We start from the raw sequence: 22,377 nt of genomic DNA, 5'->3' as shown, positions 1-22,377 counted from the left end.
TAAATGCTGCAAACAGCAAAATGGACACTTTGGTTCCTATCACTGACATTGTCCTTTCTATAAAGACCTTGTTAAACTTCAGGTTAAGAAAATTGATTGAGAAAAACCTTAAAAGCCATTCCCTCAACATCCTGGGCTATGTAATTAAGCAACCAAGCAGAGGATATGAGCCATGTTTCCAGTTGCAGTACTGAAGGGAAGCAGTTTGCGCAAAATCCGTCATAGGGTCTGTCTTTTATCTAAGCAATACTAAATACCTGAGTCAGATCTCTTCCAACCTCTTGCCTTTCATTACATAATTCAGTAAACTTTGTTTCTATGCCAGTACAGAAATGGCTGCTTTACTGTCTTGTTACCACACTCTGACCCAGAGATGCTGTTGCTCCCCATAGATCACCTGCTCCTGTTCAAACATCATGTCCTTCAATCTACTTGGTCTCTGCAGATGAAGGCAGAAGTGATGGCTTCCACCAGTCTAAGAGCATACTACCTACCACCTGAAGGGAGAAATGCTGGGTGTGCCTTCTGCTTTTTCCTTCCAGATTGTGAGTTGGAGCAGCTCCCCTGGCTGCATCCGAGCTGTTGCTGGGCAGGAGGTGGAAGTAAGCATTCAAGGGCAGGGAGGAAAGCACAGAAAGGAGAGTGGAAATGCTTCCCACAAACAACAGGACTCCTGAAATGGCTCCAGACTTGAATTTTCTCTCAGGAGCTACTCAAGAGTGCTGTGAATGGGAAAAGGCTGGGGGAACATGTAATTTCCCTCAGCAATTGCTCATGTGCTTCTGACACAGGGGGCCAGAATGTCAGGGTGTGAGGTGGGTGTGTGGGTGGTGGTGCTGTGTGGGTCCCTCTAGCAGATTCACAAAAGAAACATAAATAATCACCAAATTCTGTGGCAACATCACAAACAGGAAATATTTTTTCAGTGTGTTCTCTGGAAAAGTAGGAAATACTTTCTCCAATAAACAGCTAATTTAATTTTTTCATGAAGCATTGTTCTGTCAGATTCAGAGATTACAATCAATCATTAAGGTCACTAGAGATTTTAATCTGCTTTGCGTTCAATCTCTGATTCAGTTTCAATTCCAGCCTCACCACAAAATAATACAAATACAATTACAATGCAGAGATACTGGGATTGCTGTGTACCTCAAAACAATCATTTGTAAAATAGCTCAGTAAAGATGCTGCCTAACTCATTTTTGATGCAGCAAAAATCTTGGCAGGCTTGAATTCAACCATGCTTGAATAGTTATTCAATCTCATTGCTTGGATGAATATGCAAAGTATTGTACTGCAATCAGTTGGTTTAAAGCCTGTTTTCACCAGTCTCTGCAGCAGCAGGGAACAGGGCCTCCCTGTCTGCGCCTGCAGCCAAGCCATATGCAGCATATGTTCAGCTGAGGCACTGCTGACACCCCCTGTCAGCATCTGGTAATTTTCCTAGCAGGGACAAGACTTACATGAAAGTTTTAACTCTGAAAGTCCTGAAGAGCCACAGACAAATACATTCCAGAATAATTGTTTTAACCAAAGATCCAGAGGTGCACCTTTGCAACCAGCCAATTTCTGCAGATTGCAGTATCATCTTTATACATGACCATACCGGGTCAAGAGAAGACGCTTCATTTTTAAGAAATTCTGCTTTCATTCAACTCATAAACAGCTCCTGTTCAGTGACCATCCTTCAGAGTCAGAGATACTGCTGCCTAAGAAACACTGAAATAACAGTCCTCCTGCTCCATACGCAATATTCTGTCTTGATTTTCCAACACTTAGGCAAACTATTTTATACAAACAAACACTTGGAAATTATTCAAAATTGACTATCACATTTTTCATTGTTCTGAAGCCTAAGCCCTTCCTAAAGATTGCAATAAGACACTTCAACTTCTACTAAATGATTTAGTATCCCAATGAAGCATGTTCTCATTTCTCACCAGTCTTGCTCTATTCATTGTTTAGGGCACCAAAGCTACCCCACTGTTACTAGTAGAAACCACCACGTCATTTTTAGCCAAATCTCATTTTACTGGAACCTCTAAGCTTTTGAGAGCTTATTAGTTCAGATTTAGCATGGTATTAAATGAGAGAGAGTGCAATCCAGGCTTTATAGCAAGTATTGAACAGCTTTGCTAACACATAGTAATGAAAAGCAATTAGCATACAACCAAGCCCAGGCTCATTTCCCCTAAACCAGGAGCTGCTTTCCCAGGGAGGATATTGAGTACTTGTGACTACTTTCTGCAGCAGTATTCTTACATGGGATCATGTGGTGGTTTCATCCTATGCTGAAAGTTTTGGAAAATACGTCACTGGCATCAGCAGCCCACTTTTGTTCCCATAAACTTTTACCTATTTCCCCACTTTCTCTTAATGGGTAAACAACTCTTAACTTGTGTTGTTAGCTTAGCTAATTGTGTTTAAAGTTACACAGAAACCTCTGTAATAAGACTCCAAAAAGCCCAGTTTTGTTTGGGTTTTTTGCTTATTTCCCCTGAAATAAACAGCAGACAACTTGATAGCTATTACTCCAAGAAAACTTGCAGTCTGCAAGTTGCTTAATCCCCGTTTTACTTGTGTACTAATTTCATACCCTGGGTTCAGTTAGAGCACACTGCTAGAGCTGTGATCTTGCAAACGTTTTACATAGGTGATTCTCTGCTATTGCGTGCTTAAAATCACACTGATCTCAAGAGATAGTCTACAATAAATGTGTATGCAACTGATAGTTTAATGGTGGGAGTAAGGGCAAAGGCAACATTGTGATTGCTTACTTTCAAAAGATACGTTTATTAAACACCCAGGTGTATTTGAGTAAAAGAGAAAGCCCTCCAACAGTTCCTAGAGCCTTGGGCTTTGGCCAACCTAAAGTACAAGTCTGAAAGCAAAATTCATGTTTAGTTCTAAATTACCACTGTTTGGAGGGGATACCAGGATAAAAATCAAAGAACATCTCTTTCCTTGCCTAGCAGGAAGAAAAGGTAGGAGCTGCAGTTTTAGGAGTAATTCTCCTTGTTTGTAGATAGAATTAAACTATATTACTTAAAGTTTTCTTTTTCCTTGCAAATAGTGGAAGATTACAGTCTTCATCTGCATAAAAAACAATGAGAATATCTTTTTAGAAGCAGAATGTTATCACACTTTTTCTATGCCAAATAAATCTGAATTTACTATAAGACCAATGAAAGAGTAATAGTTAATACTGTAGTTTGCACAGACTACACCACATCTTGGTGTCATTAAGATACACTTGGTCAGCAACAGATCAACTTAGCACCTTTTGGTAAAGTCTGCCTTTCAAAATGCCTGGCTGACGGTACAGGACAGCACTCCAGCCCAGTGCCATTGGTGACAACACAGTGGCAATACACTGCTGCCAGTGGCTCAGCTCTGTGGCTGGGTGGGCTTCTGCCCAAAAGGAGCGCAGGAAGCTGGGGTAATTAATGGCAGGAAATCTGCCCCTCGATGCCACTGCCAGTGGGTTCCCCTTGAAGCCACAGTGCACAAAGCACCCTGTTGCATGGTGTGTGAGCTCAGCGATGAATAATGCTTGAATGGCTTTGTGAGATGAACTGCACAGATTATCTGCAACTCTGAAAACCATATACACATTAACAGAGTGGTAAACCACACTGCACCCAACACACAAAACTTTCAATATTAGTCTCAGTCATGGTTTTGCACTTAATTGGAACAACTAATAAAACCATAACTATAAAATGTAATTTATTACCACTATATATACCTAAATTGTTATGTCTTCCATCAGCCACTAACTACAAGATCTGGATAATATTTAATCTAAATGTATGAAAATCCATTGCACAAAGTATTGTCCAGTTACAGTACAAACCTTGTTCCAGAAAACTGCTTGGTTTTTGAAAGAGGCTGTTGTTGCCTGGATTCTGGGCTCAGTCCTGTTGAGTTTAAGTCCTTAAACACCGCTGGGAGGAAAGAGGACTCAGCATGATCCAGAAGCACTCAGTATCTTGTGGGAATGAGTCTTAAGTTAATATATAACAAACGGCTGCACAGTGGTGTGTGAAATCAACAAGTTAAACATACACTTACAATAACTGTAACAGAGAAGAAAGAATATTTACAGGAACATTTCATTAAAATCTTTGTGTTGAAGAATCTTGTATGTGGCATTTCTACATATTTACCCTAGAAAAACAAATGTTTGGGAGTGTGCTGGTGAAAGTAAAATTAAGTAGTCAAGGCAGAAATAATCTAAAGTTGCAACCAGAGCCTTCTAGTTAAATATTGTGCAAACTGTGAGCTGGTTATTATCAGCCAGAAATCTATCCTGAGCAAGCTGCACCTGACAGTGTGGATAAAATGGATGACCCACAGTGACACACACCGAATACACATCTTTGAAAGTAAAATTAACAAGGAACCTCAAAACCTTATCACCCAGATCTAGTATTTGCAGTTGTCAGCAGCAGAATCAAAAGCCAAAATCATACCTGGTAATTTACTGTAGCAGATGAAAGAGGCAGAAATCTAAGGTATAACTATGTCTTTGAGAGCTGCAAAGTGGCACAGGAGGGTAGCCAGGTGGGGAGCACAGTTATCCCAGCGGCAGAACAGTGTGGAAAATCAGACAGACACTTGCCAGAACGATGGGACATGTGCTTCCTTGTTTTTGCTCTGTGGTGTACAAGGGAGGTGCACCATTTCCAGAGACCTGCATTTATCCCAAGAGCCTGGCATCACATAAGAAAATATAGAGTGCCCCTGTTTTGTACTCTTCAGTCAGAAGGAGCTATACAGCTCCCTTCCATATATTCCTATACAGAAGAAAAAGTTCTGTATAACAGATGATCTGCTAGAATGTGATTGAAACTTTCCTTTTCTTCCCTAGAAGAAATATCAACTTTTAATTTCATTTTTTTTCTGAATTAGAGTAGAAAAATGTGAAGAATAACTGCAATTGGGAAGGCAAGAGAACACTAATTCAAAGAGAAATTAATTTCTGTCTTACAGTTCTTGTAGTTATTCCATGAATAATCAAAATGAGAATTTTTAAAGGCAACATCACATTCATTTCTTAAAAGTGGAAGTGCCAGCAGATTTCTTTAATAATAGATTTATATAACTGAGATAACTTTCAAAACCTAATCAATAATTTATAATTAAGTATGAGGCTTTCTAATATGTCTCATGCAATAGTCTGAAATTCAGACATTATTGAATTGCCTGTTATTAGTTAGATTCATTTTAGTGTAATGCTCTGGTGGAGTCCCAGTACCAAGAAAATTAACTGTATGAGAACATACAGACAGAAATACAACTCCACAATATTTGACTTACACTCAAAGTATTCAATGAAAAGCAGGAAGTAAGTTCCTCACAACCATGCTCTTCTCATGCAAGACTGGGCTTTTACAATTTTAAGCCTTCTAAGCCAGACACAAGGTCCACTGAAGTTTAAGGGGTCTTTCCTCTGCTTCTGTAAAGCTTTAAGTAAAGATTATCAGAAAGGCTAAGTCCAAGCAATTTTCTTGCTCTCAGATCATTCACCAGGGTACTCATCTAGGGTTCTGTCACATGAATGTAGATTTTAATCATGGTCCTGGAACACAAGGAAGTGAAAACTACTACTATATCTTTGTGTTTTGAAATATTAGGAGAAACTGATGTGCAAATAATACTACATGACACAAACTGATCTCCAGTCCATCTGCTACTCATGGAATAGCAGGTTGGGTTGAGATTGGAAGACATCTCTGGAGATCACCCAGTCCAATCCCCATCACAGAAGGGTTGAGGCTGGAAGACACTTGTGGAAGGTCACCCAGTCTAAAGACCGTGCTCAACATGAGCAGGTTGCTCAGAGCCGTGACCTGTCAAGTTTTAAATAGTTTTTTGACGTCTGAAAGGATGGAAATTTCACAGCCTCTCTGGGCAGCCTGTTATACTGTGGATCCTTTCCATGGGCTGCTGTCCTTCAATAACAGTTCCAGCATGGGTCCCCTCCATGGGCTTCAGTTCTTCAGAATCATCCTGCTCCAGCATCGTTCCTCCATGGGCCAGTTTATGTTACAGGAACCTGCTCCTGTAGGGGCTCTTAAAGAACTGTAGCTCCTTCAGGAAACTTCCAGTTCTTCCACTGTGGTCCTCTCCATGCTCTGCAGTGTGGATACCTGCTCCACTATGGTGTCTCCTTGGGCTGCAGGAGAATGTGTGCTCTGGTACCAGAAGCGCTGCCTCCCTCTCCTTCTCTGACTTTTGTGCTCACAGAGCTCTTTCTCACACTTTTTTTCTCACTCCTCACTGTCTGTGCAGTGTTTTGTCTCTTTCTTAAATATTTTCCCAGGGGCACAACCAGCTTCCCCAATGGACTCAGATGTGTTCTGCTGTAGAAGTGGCTGGAACAGCCTGTGTCTGGCATGGGGTAGCCCCACACCCTCTTCACAGAGGCCACCCTGCAGCCCCCCACAGGAAAAACCCTGCCACGTAAACCCACTACACTCTTGTATGCTTCCATTTGATGTTTCAGTTGTCAGGAGCTGCTTGTTCATCCATGTAGGCCTCCTGCCATTCTTGCTTGATATCCTGCTTGTTTGACTGCAGCATGCAAGAGATGATTCTTGAAAATCAATCAACTGTCTTCTCTCCAGGATGTTATACCATGGAATTCTTCTGAGGAGATTCCTTCCAAAATTTGGTCTCTTGAAGCCCAGGTTTGTGATCCCACTGTTTGTCCTGTTTCCTTCTTAAAGGATCTTGTATTCCATCACTATTGGTCACTGCAGCCAAACTGCTCCCAGCCTTCACATCCTCAACCAGATATTTGTTTGTAAGTGCAAGGAGGTCCAGCAGAGTGCTGTTCCTCACTGGCTCCTTAGTCACCAGGGTTAGGAAGTTAACCTCAATGTACTCCAGAAACCTCCTGGATTACTTTGTGCCCTGCTGTGTTGTCCCTCTGGCAGATATAGGAATGGTTTAAGCTCCCCGTGACAACCAGGATTTCAATCATGTGATGGTTTAACATCTGGTAATATTCATGTGGCTGCAGTATTTCTGCCTTTGATAGCTCCTAATTGTAAATCTGTTTCATGTTCAGAGGATCATTTCCTTTCTGGAAATTACTATTACTCTGTACAACCACTGCCAGCAGCCTCAGCCAAAGCAAAAAAGGCTTAAGAAGGCTTGAACCCTAAACACACTACTAGGAGCAATATTTTCACACTGGTGATTTGAGTTTGGACATGTTAATAAAACAATGCATGCTATATATGCTATATATGTTTCATAAGTAAAGGAGTTGGCTCTCAGTGTTGTTCATCCACTACTTTTGTTGGGTTGAAGTTCAACTGAAAAATACAGAAACAGGGAATATACAGTTCACTTACCCACAGTTCATGCCAGATCTTCAGCTGTAGTCGGAACACAGAAAAAACACAAAGAAATAAATTGGGCTGGGGGGGAGCAGAAATAAGGCAAAAGTAGGCGTGTCAGCCTGTTGTTGTATCAGTTACATTAAGGCATCTCAATCTCAATCTTAACAGCTCCCCACAACACAAAGCAGACCCTGAAAGAGGAGCAATCCTCTCTGCAAACATTTAGGTTTGCAACTGCAGAGTAGTCCAGGCACAGCACTCTTTGTGAGACCAAATCATCACCAGATCATACAAGGCAATTAGGCCTGGACACCAGATGCAGAGGGGTGCAGATTAACAACCAAGATGTTTTAAGCTATTCTGATATATTCTTAACAATATTTTAAAGCCTTTGAGAAGATTAATTCCTGAGCTCAAGAAGTGAGTACCTCACTGCTGCTAGGGTAAAATGATGTACTGAGTTCTCAGCACAGGAATATTCTTTGTAGGGCTTGGGAGTGACACTGGTTTTATTCCGGTATTGTCAATGCATAAAAATCACCACTGTCCTTCACTCTGAAAGTCTTGGTTTCTTTGCACAAGATGAAAAAGTTCCAACCATTTCTCTCTTCCTCATTCTCTTTTTCATGCCAACATGTAGAAAACACACCAACAGATAACATACATAAAAGCAAACCCTGCTAGTGTGTATTCTTCAGTAATAAGACCCTGTTTTATAAGTTAGAGGATAAAACCTTCAAGAAGATCATTATCTCTTAGGTATTATCAGTGGTGTGTAAGACAGTTTCTAACACTGAAGTTAAAATGCAGCTGATAAAATACAAGAAATACATCTGTTTTGAAAGATAGCAGATGAGATGTCAATATTTAAAATAAAAAAGATACACTGAAAATAAACAGTGAAATATCTAGGACAGAATTTATAGCCAGATTTCTGAATCTCATTCTCAAAAGAAAGTTGTTAGGAAGGACTTGCTGCATTAGATTAGGCCAAGAGGCCATCTGACCAACTCTTGCATTCAAGTGTCTTGAGGAGGAACAAGAAAAAGAGAAACACAGAAAAATTTTCCTGCTATTTTACTTTCCCATCTTCTGGAAATCTACAGATAGAGTCGTCCTAAATCAGAAGCCACATGCAGAATATACTGTTTTCTACTTCTACTGGGGCACTTTCCCACAAATTTTCCTGCTTCCTTCCTATTTTTATTAATAGTTTGGACTCTATATCCACATATTTCACTGAATTCCTGTACTTGACTGGTAGCCCAAGTGAAATGTATTCCTTTTGGTTTGATATTAATCTCCTGTGCAGGTCGTGCTGTGTGTGTTTGAAAACCAAGTATCATTGCAGGGTGCTGCGACCCGGGCACCTCCAGCATCCCAGACATTGGTGTTGAAAGAGGTGAAGTAACAAACAGGAAGGAGGGGTTTCCAGGAGAAAATCAGAAAGGGAGAACAGTTGGCAAGATGACACATAGGCAGATATGCAAGTTAAGTTTCTGGAGTATTACTCAAATATTAAAATGATGGTTATACTTGCTTCTTGTACCATTAGAAGGGGATTCCTGGTTTTGAATAATCTCAATGACTGTAATACATAAATAATAAATTAATAATTCATTTCTTAAAAGCATGCTGTCCTTGATTTTTTTTTCTAGATTCTCTATGTGCCACTCATATTTTATGCTGTCATTCAGGTTTTATATAATATATTAACTTACTCAACTTTTTTAGAAGCTGAAAAGTCAAAGTCTTACTGATGAATGCCACTGGTTCCCCAAAGGTTTTTCTTCCTCTCTCAGTAGCCAGTGCACCAGGAAGTATTACATTCCCAAGTTAACCTTTTCTCTAGTGGGTTACACAAGCGTGTGACAATGAGGTATTTAGCCAGCTTGGCTCTTTTCTTCCTGGATAGCTAAGCTGTTTCATCAGCAGCATAAAAATGTTTTAACAACACAGCAACAAACCACCCATCGTGCTAAGGAGCCAGGGAGCCCTTGGTTCAGTGTGGGAGGTTACTTTTAATTACAAGGTCCTGATTAACACACTGGAACAAGGCAATAGCTTACTTCAAACAGCTGCAAATCATTGTACTTAAAAATGCTGACCTTTTCGGTAAGCAAGGACAAGCGATGAAGACAAAAGGAAAACTGTTTTGGCTCCAAGTGAATTTGAAGTTCTGCAACAGAACTTTGCAGAAACTAAGTAATCTATAAAAGTCGATTTTCAAACATCAATTTTGCAGTATCTTAAACAGCCACATTCTCCCCATTAGCAACCCAATTCTGAAATTGGTGGTATCAGTCAGGAACTTGCTTTTAAACAACGTTTCTGTACATGATTTTTCTTTTAAACTTTTGCATTTAGTTTATTTTTCTAGTTAGTGCAACCTAACATGTCCTTCTCATTATTGTTATTTAAATCTGATTCATTTAGTCTGTTAACTGGCTGAAGCATTTTACTGATGCTGTTTGCCCAAACTGCTTCTTAGAAAAGCATTCTGGCTGTAATTCAGGCTCTGCAACAGTATTAATGCAGGGACAGATCCTGCCTTCATTTGAAGCTCTTAGCTGCAGTTCTTCCATATGGAAGTAGAACATGAAATTATCATAATTAAGAGCTAGTCAAAAATCCAAAAGAATAAGGAAGTACACTCCTCATCACAGAAATGCTAAGCGTGGTAAAAATTAATCCAGGAGCTTTGCTAATTTCCTCAATTAGAAACAAGGAAACAACTGACAAAACGTGGGCTAAACTCAGCAGCTGCTGCAGGGCTGCCTCAAGAGAGTACCTGGGCGAGTTGCTGAACATCTGAACTTTGAACATTACAACAGACTCATTTGCTACTGCTGCATGTGCATGAAAGCCTTCTTTATTTTCTCATTCTAGGAAACGCAAGGTATATGAAAGAGAACAACTTCAGAATATATAAGCAGTGCTGGAAATTTTAATTTAGAGCCATAGTAAAATTAAAATCACTGAGATGATTAATTTATGAAAATCTCTACTTCTTAATTTAATCAGGAAAACAAATTACAAAAGCTGACCACGATAAAGAATGAATTACTTATTAACGCTAACAGGGTGCAGCTGATGCCCTGTGGTTAAGTTAAAGTCACTTTTAGCTAGAATTCAATGGGCCAGGCCAGTAGGAGGTTTGGATGAATGAAAGAAATCAGTTGGCTTTAAATAAGACAGCTGATTCTTGCACACACCAAATTTATTTGATGCTACCTGTGCACACAGCAGTGGGAAAGTCAGCCTCCCAAGACCAATGCTGATGGCCAGGAGCATATGTCAGGTAAGCCCTGTGTAGATGCAAAGCCAAGTTACAGTGTAGTTAAAATGCTCTTGAATTTGTTTATCATAATTTATCAAATCCAGTACATTTTCAGGGAACATAAAGCATTTGCATAACACAAGATAAAATATGAAAAGAAAATAAAGAAATGCCAAATACGACATTCTGACTGTTTAATAAAATCCTTGGATGTGGTCAAAGAGCTTTGTCTTGAAGCCAAGCTGCAATTGGTCCCACAGCCTCACTGCAACTGCAGTTCAGGCACTTTCCAACTGACATACAGACGAAAGGCGTAACACAGAGACACAAATCTCAGACATAAGTGATACTGTCCAAGTGCTAATCTTTCTCATCTCCCCCTGCCCTGAGCCAACACACAGCTTGGAGGAAGCTGTATGTATTAGCAGGGATTGAATTTGCTCCTGGCTGGACCCAGGATAAATGAGCCACTGTAAAACTGTAGCTACCAGCCTTTCCTGGCAGTTCTTGTGTGCCAACTACCCCTCAGCATTTCTGCTGAACCTCAGGCTCTGTTGGACTGTTAGACCAAATGACTAATCAAGCCCAGCTCTCAGTACAGTTGTGTCTCCATTTATGGTCAACCTACTTAAGACTCAAAATATTCTCACAAAACATACACAATTCAAACTCCAAATCAAATATTACTATGGAACTTGTTATGAGCAATACTGAGAAGTTTTACTGCTTCAAAGATTAAGTGTCCTGAACAGAGATCTTAGACAAAGATGAATTTTGAAAAAAATGTTGGTGCTTTTCATTAGCAAGAGGCATAACATTCTTCTTCCTTTCAAGTTTCTTCAGGAAGACAAAGAAGGGGAAGAGACAGAGGAATGTTAAATGATGTAATATCTCAGACATATAATTTTTTGTAATGATGTAGGTGCTTTCCTTGTTAACTTGGCACTGTGTGCCAACAGTGTAAGTACGTACAGATTTAGGAGGCTTTGTTTGTTCAACAGACTGACTGTTGAAATCTTCATTGCGCTTGGAGCTGGATTAAAATTGTGTGACAAGTAACTCTTCTTATCTCAATAACGTGTATTGTTATCTGTTATCTTGGCTCCATGTAATGACACTTCAGGGAGCAAAAGTAAGCCATGTTTTGTCTTCCTATTGAATACTGTCATGTTTTACTGATATGAATTTGGGGTTTAGTCCTGTAAAACATTTTCCTTCTCTTTAAAATAATCCTGCTAGTACAAGCGAAACAACTTCTCCAGGACCACATGCCGACATACAATGTCAATACTTTGAGAACAACAGCAAAATCAAATTCTCAAAGGACCAAATAATAAAAAGGACTGTCTGTCAGAACAGATAATTAACCAAAAGTAGACATTTCATGTGCATTATCAAGTATGTTTAATGAGTGTTTCCAACAGAGACTGATAACCATATGACTGAGAAACAGAAAATGTGATGTTTATGTTTAAAAAACAGGAGATTTGCCTGGGAAATTAACCAACTCTTTAGTCTGACTCTGAACTTCATAAGATTTTACAGTCAAATCTGAAGGCAGGATTGGCCAAGAGATGGGGTGCTTTGTTCCAAGTGAAGAGGAAACATGTACCATGAAGAAGTAGATGACAGGAGATAGGAGCAGTAGCCACGCACAGTGACAGGAGGAAGGTTAGGCAATTTCAGGAATCAATCAGGGATCCAGGAGGACAAAACAGTGATGTGATGGTCCTCATGAATGTAGCAGTAAAGGCAAGCACCACTAAGGCCCAAAGAGATCGCTGTGACTGTAATTAAGCAGCACTGTGCCTCTGCAGGGACACTGGTCTGCTGTCGCTGAGAGACTGTGATCCCTTCTCCCTGTCTTGAAGTTTAAGAAGTCTGTTCTGTATGGAGCTGCAGATTAGGAATCAGTGAGAGAAAACACAATTATTGCAGAGTAACACTTTTTATAGAGAAATAAACCTTGCAGAGATAATGAAGTCTGAGTCACAGACAGTTTACCTCCCTGCTTCCTCCTGATACAGCCCTGTGCCCTACTGGGGGTAACTCAGCTTTCAATACTGTTTTAACTCATGGGCTTTTCCCCTTGGCAATATCTAGTCATTCATCACCACCAGATACTTCTCTGAAGAAAGTCTTGCAATTTTTCTCTGATCTATAGCTACTCAGCCCAGTGTTTTCATCTGAGATGAGATTCCCAAAGATAAATGATTTCCTCCTGACTCTTTTTTTTTGTTTTTACTTTTTTTTTGGTAGAGGGGCAGAGGGCAAAAAATCGTTGGGATTTTTCCTCGTGGATTCTAAATCAGATGGTCAGTATGGCTCAGCTGATGGCCCAAAGAATCAATTTGGCCTGCCTTTTCTGCCAAAGTGCATAGATAAAGGATACAAATACACCTGAAAAGCCAAAAAAAGCTTCTGTTCTTCCTGCCTCCACCTTATGCAGCGCAAGGTGACTGAACTGGCCACTCTTAATGTGCTGAGATCTACAGTCACATCTCTTCTCACATACATAGAGTTTAACATGTAGGAGCTATTTAAACTCTGCCAGGAAGGTCAAAGGGAAGACTTACAACCAATATAACCAATATAACCATTCACATTCTCATCACTTACCTAGTACATCTGCTTGGTGTTTCATCATTAAAATTGTATGTGTCTGTACTTTTGTGTATGTAATTCTCCATCACAGCATTGTTAGATTAATATAGTGTAAGATGTAAACATGCATGACATGAGCCAGATTCACTCCTTGACTCCATGCTTGTCTAAGTATTGTGCAATTCTACAATACACTAGGGGAGAACCATCTTTCAGTTTTCTGCAGGAAAAAAATCTTTTAATAAGTGGTGCCAGCCATTAAAGCACTACAGAAAGTGATAAACCTGTCACAACTAGAAATCAAATATCTGAATCAGCAGATTCAAACTTGTGTGATTTTTCTTCTTGCCTCACTTTACTAATTGGCCAGTTGTGCCAGATATTTTGTCTACATCTAAATCAGACTAAGAAGACCTAATTTCAATGGTTCAGGTTGTGCAATTTGGGCTACTAGTTTTACATGGTGGAGATTTACATTGCCTGGGCTAACCTTTAAATATATTGCCTTCTGAAACGAGAGGTTTCTCTATGAGCAAAGTGTCTGTCTGCTGCTCCAACAGTGCAAAGTACACACTGATTTCCTTGAAGATGGGGTTGCTTTTGACAGTTTCAGAAAGGGTCTTGAGCCTGCCCCTACTAAATCAATTCAATACACAACTGCCATTCAAATGCTGTCCACGCTTCATGGAGCATATGAAGATTACTGCTGCTGCTGCTCTATACTGCCACAGGAGCTCACCCACAGCTGTAATTCTCATCTAGTTGGGAAGCTTGTTAAAACCCTCTAATTAAAACCCTCTATGGTCTTATCAAGTTCTTCTCACAGCCCTTGACCTTTTCCCCTCAGCTGGGACACATACAGGTGTGGCAGTTGTATCACAGCAGGCAGGAAAATCATTACAGTGTCCATGTCCTAGAGACTTCATTTTCCTATAAATACTTATGTCTTTGACACTTACTATTGTATTGAATAGACTACAATGGTACTATTTAATGAAATATGAATCTCCTGTCTGCTTGTCTGCAATTACATAACTATTATTGACTTGGGGGAAAAAGAAAGGCAAACAAAAACCCCACAAAGAAAATCAAACCAAAAAAGAAAAAAAAACCAAACAAGAAAACCCCCAACTAACAAAGCAAATCAAACAAACAAAAAAAAGTAGAAATTCCAAAATTTGGACTCATTAATTGGGCAGGGAATAGACAAAGATACTGCATCTCACTTGTTCACAATAATTTTTAAAGCCTCACAAAACAGAAATATTTCTGATAAAGTCACATTCAATTAATCTAATAATCATAAATAATTTCCCCTTATCCTCTTGCCTTTAAGTATTCTATGTGAAAAACCACATTCATGCAGCTCATTAAGAGGCATTAACTTTTTATCTGAGTAAGAGCCTTAGTTTATCACAGCTGCTGCTTCATAAGCTCTTGGAAATGAGTTCTACTTATGTCCTTCTAGGACTCTGGAAACAGAATATGCAGAGAGAGCACCATCAAGGACTGACAAACCACGTTGTTCCTTGTATTTGGAATCTAAAATCTATTTAGATGACAAAAGCTGCACCAGAAACAAGGACTGAAACACATACAGTAAATAGATGATCTTTTCAAACCTTATAGTACAACATGTTAGTATTCTTATGAGAGGAGAAATAAAAGCATGTAATTAGATATGTGATTCTCTGGGAAGATTTGTGGCCCCTCTGAGACCAGATGATGTGTAATGACACTATCAGGAATGACACTGCAAATTGGAAGAAAGGTGACAGGTACCAATTAGTCACTCACAACTTTGGCATATTTAATTGTTCCTCATTCATTTGAGATTTGCTTGCTGATTGTACTAAACCACAAAAAGGAAAAATATTTTGGAAAGGATTTGTAACGCCTACAAGAAAGTCTTCGTTTCCAGCTCTCCCTGAGAGGTGCATCTATTTGGTGCACTGTGTCTTCAGGAATTATGCCCATGAATTTGCTTCACCTAAGGGCATGAAAGAGGAGGGCAAGGAAAAACTAACTTGGTTTTAAATTCCCTTATTAGCCTTACCTTCTCAAATAGTACATTCTTCCATCCAGAAATGTAGTCTGATTGGAAAAGGAGGAAGTAGACCATTTGCCAAGAATTTCTAGTTGACAAGTGACTGAACTCACCAGAGGCTGCAAGGAGCCAACAAGATATCTTTGCCGGACTGCAATTTTCCAGGCATGAGTTAGGGGCCTGAACAGCTGTGGAAGGAAAAGGCAGGCGAGACCAATGGCCCTGGCACACAGCACAGAGCTGTGTGCTGCATCCAGGAGGAACATAGGGTCTGACCCACTCCCTCTGATCCCCTTGCAAATCCCTGCTTTAGTGAAGAGGTATAAGTTAATGCCATAGTTTTACTGGTAAGTTTTCACATGTATAGAATTCCCTACACAACACAACTTATTCTAATTTTAGGATTTTGCTTTATAACCATTTAGAAATCTTAATTTATCAATCACACCTCAAGACTTAAGCACATGGGCACACAGCTGTCAAAAGGCTTCCAGAAGAAACGTGAAAGGGAAGGGGAGAAAAGCAACCCTTGTGTTAAGCTCTATACAGGCAGGAGAACCACTGGGCACTTCTACAGCTGCTTGTGTGGATTAAAAGCACTCAGAGCTCTGCATGAATGTTGCATGCTCTGCCGGTAGCAAAGCTTGAACCCCAGGCAGCAATTTCTCCTTCATAGGACATCACTGTGGAGCCTGAGGTATTCCTCAGGAAACTTGTCATGACAGGGTACTCTCAGGTAAAGCTTGGAAGAAACAATGGTCCCCAAAGTAGTGACAGAGCCAGGAGGAGGTGGCACAGGCTCACCATTGTGAACACACATGAAAGCAACCGCAGGATCCAGGTAGGAGAGCAGGAGTGGACCGGGCTGGATGAGATGTGTCGTGGGGAAGAATAACCACACCAGAAGAGGTTGAGGAGAGCAAGGGATGGGGAGGAGAGATTTGTGAAGAGGGCAGAGAGGCTTCCAGGTAGTGATAGACAGAGAAGAGGGAGCCAGCAAGGAGAAGCTAGGGTTTCCCAAAGGATTTATCTCTCCCTGTCAGTGAGGGAAAATTTAGGGAAATATGCAGATAAAGCAGCAAAGAGCTATAGTAATGTGGAAAAGGCAGACAGAAAAAAAATGTTATTGAAACAGTTTTTCACTCTTTTTTTTTTAAGAGTGAGTAAGACCCAGGTAGTGCCAGATGCTTTCATCTCATAGGACCAGCCAGTTCACCTGAGGTCTATGGGCTTGACAGCACTGAGGGTGTTTTATATTCACTGACATAAACCATTCATGAAAATTTCCCCAATGTATTAAGTGTAAACAAGCTTTCCTTTTCCATAGGTAACTGTTTCTTTCTGCCACTGTAATTTCCTCTCCTAAACCAAATATTTGTATGTGTGGAATCACAGAAAGAAAACAAGTCTGGGGCTTCCCACTAATTACTGCATTTCCCAAGAGTTCTCCTGCAGTGTCTGGAGCCAGGGCCCCCTGTCACACGTTTTGTTTTGTGGAGTCTTTCCATTTTACGACTTTTGAAGCAACTGGTTGTGTTTATTGATCTTTCCACACAGCTGTTCTTTTCCTACAGGAGCACCGAGATGGATTTTCTGTTGTTCGGTACATGAGGCCACCTACAATTCTGTTACAGGGAGTCGACGAGGCAGAAGCTTTTTAAGAGTCAAGAGTTTGTGGGTGTAAAGGAAACAGAAAATGCTACAAACCGGAGTCACTTTCACGGTAAAAAAAGTGCTTGTGTGATGAATTCTAAATTCCCGTGAGCAAACTAGCCCAGATGAAACTACCTGTGATATATAAGGATGGGGTGGGAGAATTGCTAGAGATCTGTGCTAAAAAATTAGGGATGAAACGTGGGCAGCTACACAGGAGGACGGTGAAGCATCCGCACAGAACAACTTCAGCTACACACAGGCAGCTGTCAGCACATCTCCTCATGACCCAGACAACTCTGAATTCCCCTCAGCAACTTCTACCATTCCTCACCCATCCTAACTAATTTCTAAAACAGATCAGACATGAAAAAGAATGACCTCAAAAGACCTATCTCATGCAATAATAAAAAGCACAAGAGCTCATGACCCCCAAATAACCCCAAAACGGGGATAGCATCAGTCGACCAGGGTTTTTCCGTGGGCCGCAGCCCTACGGGACCCCAGAGCCGCACACCCCTGAGACTGCGGCCGGGGCTCGGCTCCAGGGGGTGCTCCTGGCGGCCCGCAGAGCCCCCGCTCCCGCCTGGCTGCCTCTGGAGCTTCCTTTGGGACACGGCAGCGGCGGTCGCGTCTGGAGGATCGGGATGCTGGTGGGCGCTCGGAACTTGGGGAGAGAAGGGGAAAAGAGCACGAAAGGAAACTCGTAAGAGCAAATAGCTGTCTTACCTCTCTGCCGACTCTTCAGCAAGCGCAGCAGACGCTTGCACGTGCAAATCTCTCCCCAAAATACAGATAAGGAGCTCCGCTCAGGACAAAGGAAAGAAGGGGTGCTCTCGTTCTCCCCCGAACAGCCCCTTCGGGCAGGCGGGTTGCCCCCTCAGAGTAAGGAGTCCCAGGCCTACCCGGCTGCTCCAAGGGCTCGGGGGTCCCCGAAGTCGCCGCCGCCCCTGGAGCCGTTCCCTGCCTGCGCCGCTCGGGGGGAGGAACAGCTGGAAGGGTGTCAGCATAACACACTCCATAAATTCTCCCTCAGCCTTCTGCAGACGTAAGTCCTTGAGAAAAATGCCTAAATCCCGTCGTTTGTTGACATAGTAACCACATCTAAGTTTTTGCCCCTTTCAGAAGCCCTCTGCATAAAACAATTAATTATGTGAAAGATTTATCCAGCCTGCAGCGGGCTGGTTTGTGTGGGTTTATTTGTTCAGGGGACAAATAAAGAGACTGAACGTTTATACACCAGAGACTTCCCACCCAGACCAAGGGGTTGTTTCATTACAGCTGATAATATTAAGGACTTCCAAAAGTTTTTGAAGGAAATGTATTGCCAATTAAAAGGGAAAATTCATTATTCAGAGTAACAGCCCATTTCTAAAGTGCAAGTGAAGTAAAATTTTAAGAACTTTTCAGGTCACAAAATGTTTTGTATTTTCCCGTCAGCTTGTTCATGTATATTTATCAGATTCCTCCAAAGACGCTCAAAAGATTTTAAAAGTTTCCAATAAAATTTGTAAAGGCACAGCAGATACTGTGAGAAAGAAAAGAGGGTCAGAAACAAGTAAAGCCTGTGGAAGACTTTGCTTTCCCAGGCCCATGGGGATGAGCCCCATGGAGATGAGATCTTTAGTCTGCGGGTGATGGAGAGAAGAAAGATAAAAGAGAATTGTGCTGCAGGGATCACGTGGGGTTTAATGGGTTTTAATGCATCCCCTCATCCAAACTGCTGCCACCCTACACCCTGCATTCAGATTTCTAGCCGTTTTACTGGTAGTTTAGGCTCTGGAGGCAGCCTGGCAGGCATGTGCAAACACCATCCTGCCCTGCAGGGCTTATTTTGACCCCAGTTGCAAAAGGGTGGGAGTGGGGGGTAAAATAACAAAACCCGAAGCTTGGTACTTGGAGATGAAAAGAGCTTTACAAGCAATGTTTCAGTGTTTTAACTCAATGTTACCTTAATAAAAACTGCCTGATTTACAAATATCTGTAAGGACCTAATTGTGTACTAATTTACTAGAAAAACTTTTCCTTGATCAGGGTTAAATGCGTGCTTAAATTCGGAAGAAGCAGAGCAGCATAAAGCATGAGAGATCTAGCATTTTGCAAGTTATAACCTCTTTTCTTCCAAACTTGAAATTCATTACAAATGACCATAACCTTCCCATCAACACGTCGACATCCACACCTTCTTCGCACCATACTCGCCCCCTTCTTCCCCACCTCCTATCCCGTCCGGATCCGCCCACCTCTCTCTCTCTCTCAAAACAAAACAAAACAAAACAAAGCAAAACAAACAGAAAAACCCAGGTTAGTTCTTTTTTCTGTGTTGTAGCTGAGAATCATTTCCTGAGCTGTCATTTAAATGAGAAAAGAGAAGAGAGAAAGAAAGGAAAAGGTCTAAATGGGCATTCACAGCTCTGGAGTTTTTATCCTTTGAGGATGTTATATCACACTTTTGAAAGGATAGATTCTGAAATATGGTTGCAGCATCATTAAGTATTTCTCAGATTATCATCAGCTAATATCCTGACTTGATACCAAATGTGTAAGTGCTATAATAAATGTTGTAAATGTTTTAAGAAACTGTTCGGTATTAGGAAATTTGTAAAGCTCTGTCACAAAACCATGCTGCTGTGTATTTCACTGTGTATATGAAGACAAAATATTTTCAGAAGACAAGGTTTGATTAATTTTTTTAAATAATTTTAAGCAATTCCCAAAGGGTGGATCACTAGCCACCTGCTCTGACTCCACGAATAGGTCAGTGAAACCCATGGAACAACGGAAAGTGTTTGTAGCTCGGGTGGCACCAAGGTGATGTGAAAAGACCTGCATGTCTGGCCAGGTCTTCTTTGGACTTGCCATTGAGTTCAGTTTGACACTGCACCTGAGCAGCTGGTGAGCATGAGCTGCAAGATTCAAGGTGTGTCATCCTCATTTATTCCTTGCATCCCTTGTAAGTCTGTGTTTGCCTTGCACCACACCACACCTGGAGCCATTGGGGCAGCCGATTCAGTGAGCTGATCCACTTAAAAAACAACACACGCAAAAGCCAACATTTTTCATTTCATCAGCTTGTTAAGCTGATGTGGTTGCAGTTGTGCAACTGCTGGATGCAGTGCAGGCAGGTCGGTGGGCAGTGCAGCGGGTCTGCAGAAGAGCAGCCCTCAGTTATGTAATATTAGATTTCCATCTAAGCTTGTTTGTGCTTGTGCTCTCTCAGTCAAACAGGACAATACTCTTTCCTCATCCTACAGATTGTAAAACACTGGGTATAGAAAATCAAGGTCTTTGCAAACTGGAAAACTCAACTTTGAATAATGTATCATATCTAGCAAAAAATGATAAAATATACAAGAAGTAAAGCAGATTATTTTCTGTACCCTGTGCATACCAAACAAGTACTCTGATGTTATCAACATTATAAGCCCTGAAGTCGCTCTTCTCCCTGTAAACTGAGCCCAGATTCAAGAAATAAGCTATTAATTGGGAGTGGGTAGGGGATGTGAAGTGTTATATATTCTATATTATTTTTCGATATCTTTTATGCTAAGTCTATTTAGCTTTGTTTTTCTGCATCTGTTTTTGACCAAAATGTGAACATAACCTGCTTGGACTCTTTAGCTGGAAATTATATCATAATTACACTGTCTTACATAGATACATAGATAACTAAGAATTGTAGTAATTTGACAACACCATCCGTAGGATTTCATGAGATAAAAGAAAGTTGCACAAGCACACTGATGAACCACTACACTGATGAGACGGCAGAAAAGCCCTGTGGCCTTTTGCAATGGTGTTTTAGAAAGCAAAGGAGTGAAGGAACACGAGAAATAGGCTCTGACCCAGACCTCCGAGCATAAAGCATTAGCAGCTGCTTAGTGCTATGTTTGCAAATGCTCTGGTTCCTGTAGAAACACCTAATCCTTCCTGAATTCTGGCCAGCATTTATGGTTAAGTGCAGACAGTAAAAGGCTATTCTGAATTATCTGCTTCTTATCTGTATGGTCCGTTTTGTGTGACAATGGATCTTCCACTGGAATTTTAAAGCTTAATTATTCAGGCCACGTATTCAGCATCTATTTACATTGCAATGTGCGCCAAAGACCTGTCTGGTGGGGGACGCAAGGTGGGGTGGGAAGTCCGGGTACTGCCTTAGCCATAAGGAACAAAACAAGGCAAGAAAAGCACAGGAACCCACAAAGCCCTTAATGTAAATCATAAACTTTCTGTAGGCATCCTTGAACTCTCCTATAGAATGTGATACTGATTCATGTTCGGCTGTGGAAGTCTCAAATATCCTTTCAACACTGTCTGGAGGGATTAGCAGATTGTCAGAACTGGGGCTGAGAACTTCTTTCTATTTCAGGGCTGACCTCCTGGATACTCTGCTCTGACTGTAAACTGGGTTTTGCAGAATCATTTCATTAGGATCCTACTCAGTCCACAAGACAGAGTCCCCCAAATGCCACAAGATACTAAGGCAATAGAAGCACACAGCAAATAAACAAGAAGATTTACGGTCCCCTTTTTGAAAAACCAAAGCTGAAAATCCTGGTTTTTTGAGGGGATGCTCATTACCCAAAGCAGATCAATGAACTGAGCTCATTTTGTGGCTATTTCACTCACTCAAGTTTTCTAAACTTTTTACGTGTACCCCTATTCAATATGATGTTCAGGAAAGCATCTGGGTATCACCTTATTGAACTTTATTGAATTTGTGCCCTAAATACCATAGTGGTGGATATATCAGCTATAGCAAATAGATAGACCAAGTCTGATGAGGCAGGTGCTCTATATTCAAACAAGAGTGCAAGAGCAATGTATTTGGTCCCTACACCTCTTGATGATGAAGCTGTGCCACTCATGGCAGCAGTTGCTGAGGAAAGAGCTGTCCTCTTTATATCAGAGCTGGAGTTTGTCTGACTTCACCATTATCAAATTTATCTCAGTGAGCAGAAAAATCTTCATTGTCTTCCTGTGTGATTGTTTTACCCTGTATTAACTCCTTGACCTGCTCACTACAGAGTCAAGACGAGCCAAGGGAAATAGCATGAGTGCACTGAAGTGGAAAGGGGGAAAAGGGGCTACCTGTCACTTTTTGGCAGTAGCTATCTTTTAGCCCAGTTTGAATATACTGCCTGACTGTACCCTTAGGACACAGTCAGAGATGTTGTCCAGGCCACATGTGAACAGGGTTAAGAGGTTATTTCTTTATCCCTCTCACACTTCCATGAAAGTGAGTGTCTCCTCAGATCTACCAATAGGGTGGCACATTTTGTCCACCCCTCTTCTCAGCCTCAAAATTTACTGGAAAAAACATCTCCTATGAAAATTCCTGAGACTAGTACAGATCATTTTCACAGAACTGTGCCAGGGAGTGATGAAATGAGCAATTATATCACTGCATCAGAGGGTAAGGTTTCACAAGGTGCATG

At 41.0% G+C, this 22,377-nt stretch overlaps 1 protein-coding gene across 2 annotated transcripts in view; it reads right to left on the bottom strand.

Annotated features, from left to right (window-relative positions):
• SPATA13 (spermatogenesis associated 13) overlaps positions 1-17,903 on the bottom strand; it is a 71,462-nt gene extending 53,559 nt beyond the window's left edge. Inside the window, exon 1 of one of the 2 annotated variants that reach the window (XM_071553779.1) lies at positions 17,669-17,903. The gene's annotated coding sequence lies outside the window, so the exon portion shown is untranslated. Of the gene's footprint in view, positions 1-3,856; positions 3,956-17,668 lie in introns of those variants that run through there. The other variant, XM_071553769.1, reaches the window with a different exon arrangement.
• Positions 17,904-22,377: the final 4,474 nt, after the last annotated feature.

The sequence above is a fragment of the Pithys albifrons genome, chromosome 1, assembly GCF_047495875.1.
Source record: "Pithys albifrons albifrons isolate INPA30051 chromosome 1, PitAlb_v1, whole genome shotgun sequence".
Classification (NCBI taxonomy): Eukaryota; Metazoa; Chordata; class Aves; order Passeriformes; family Thamnophilidae; genus Pithys; species Pithys albifrons.
Note: the sequence above shows the minus strand (reverse complement) of the source record. Positions and strands in the feature narration are given on the sequence as shown.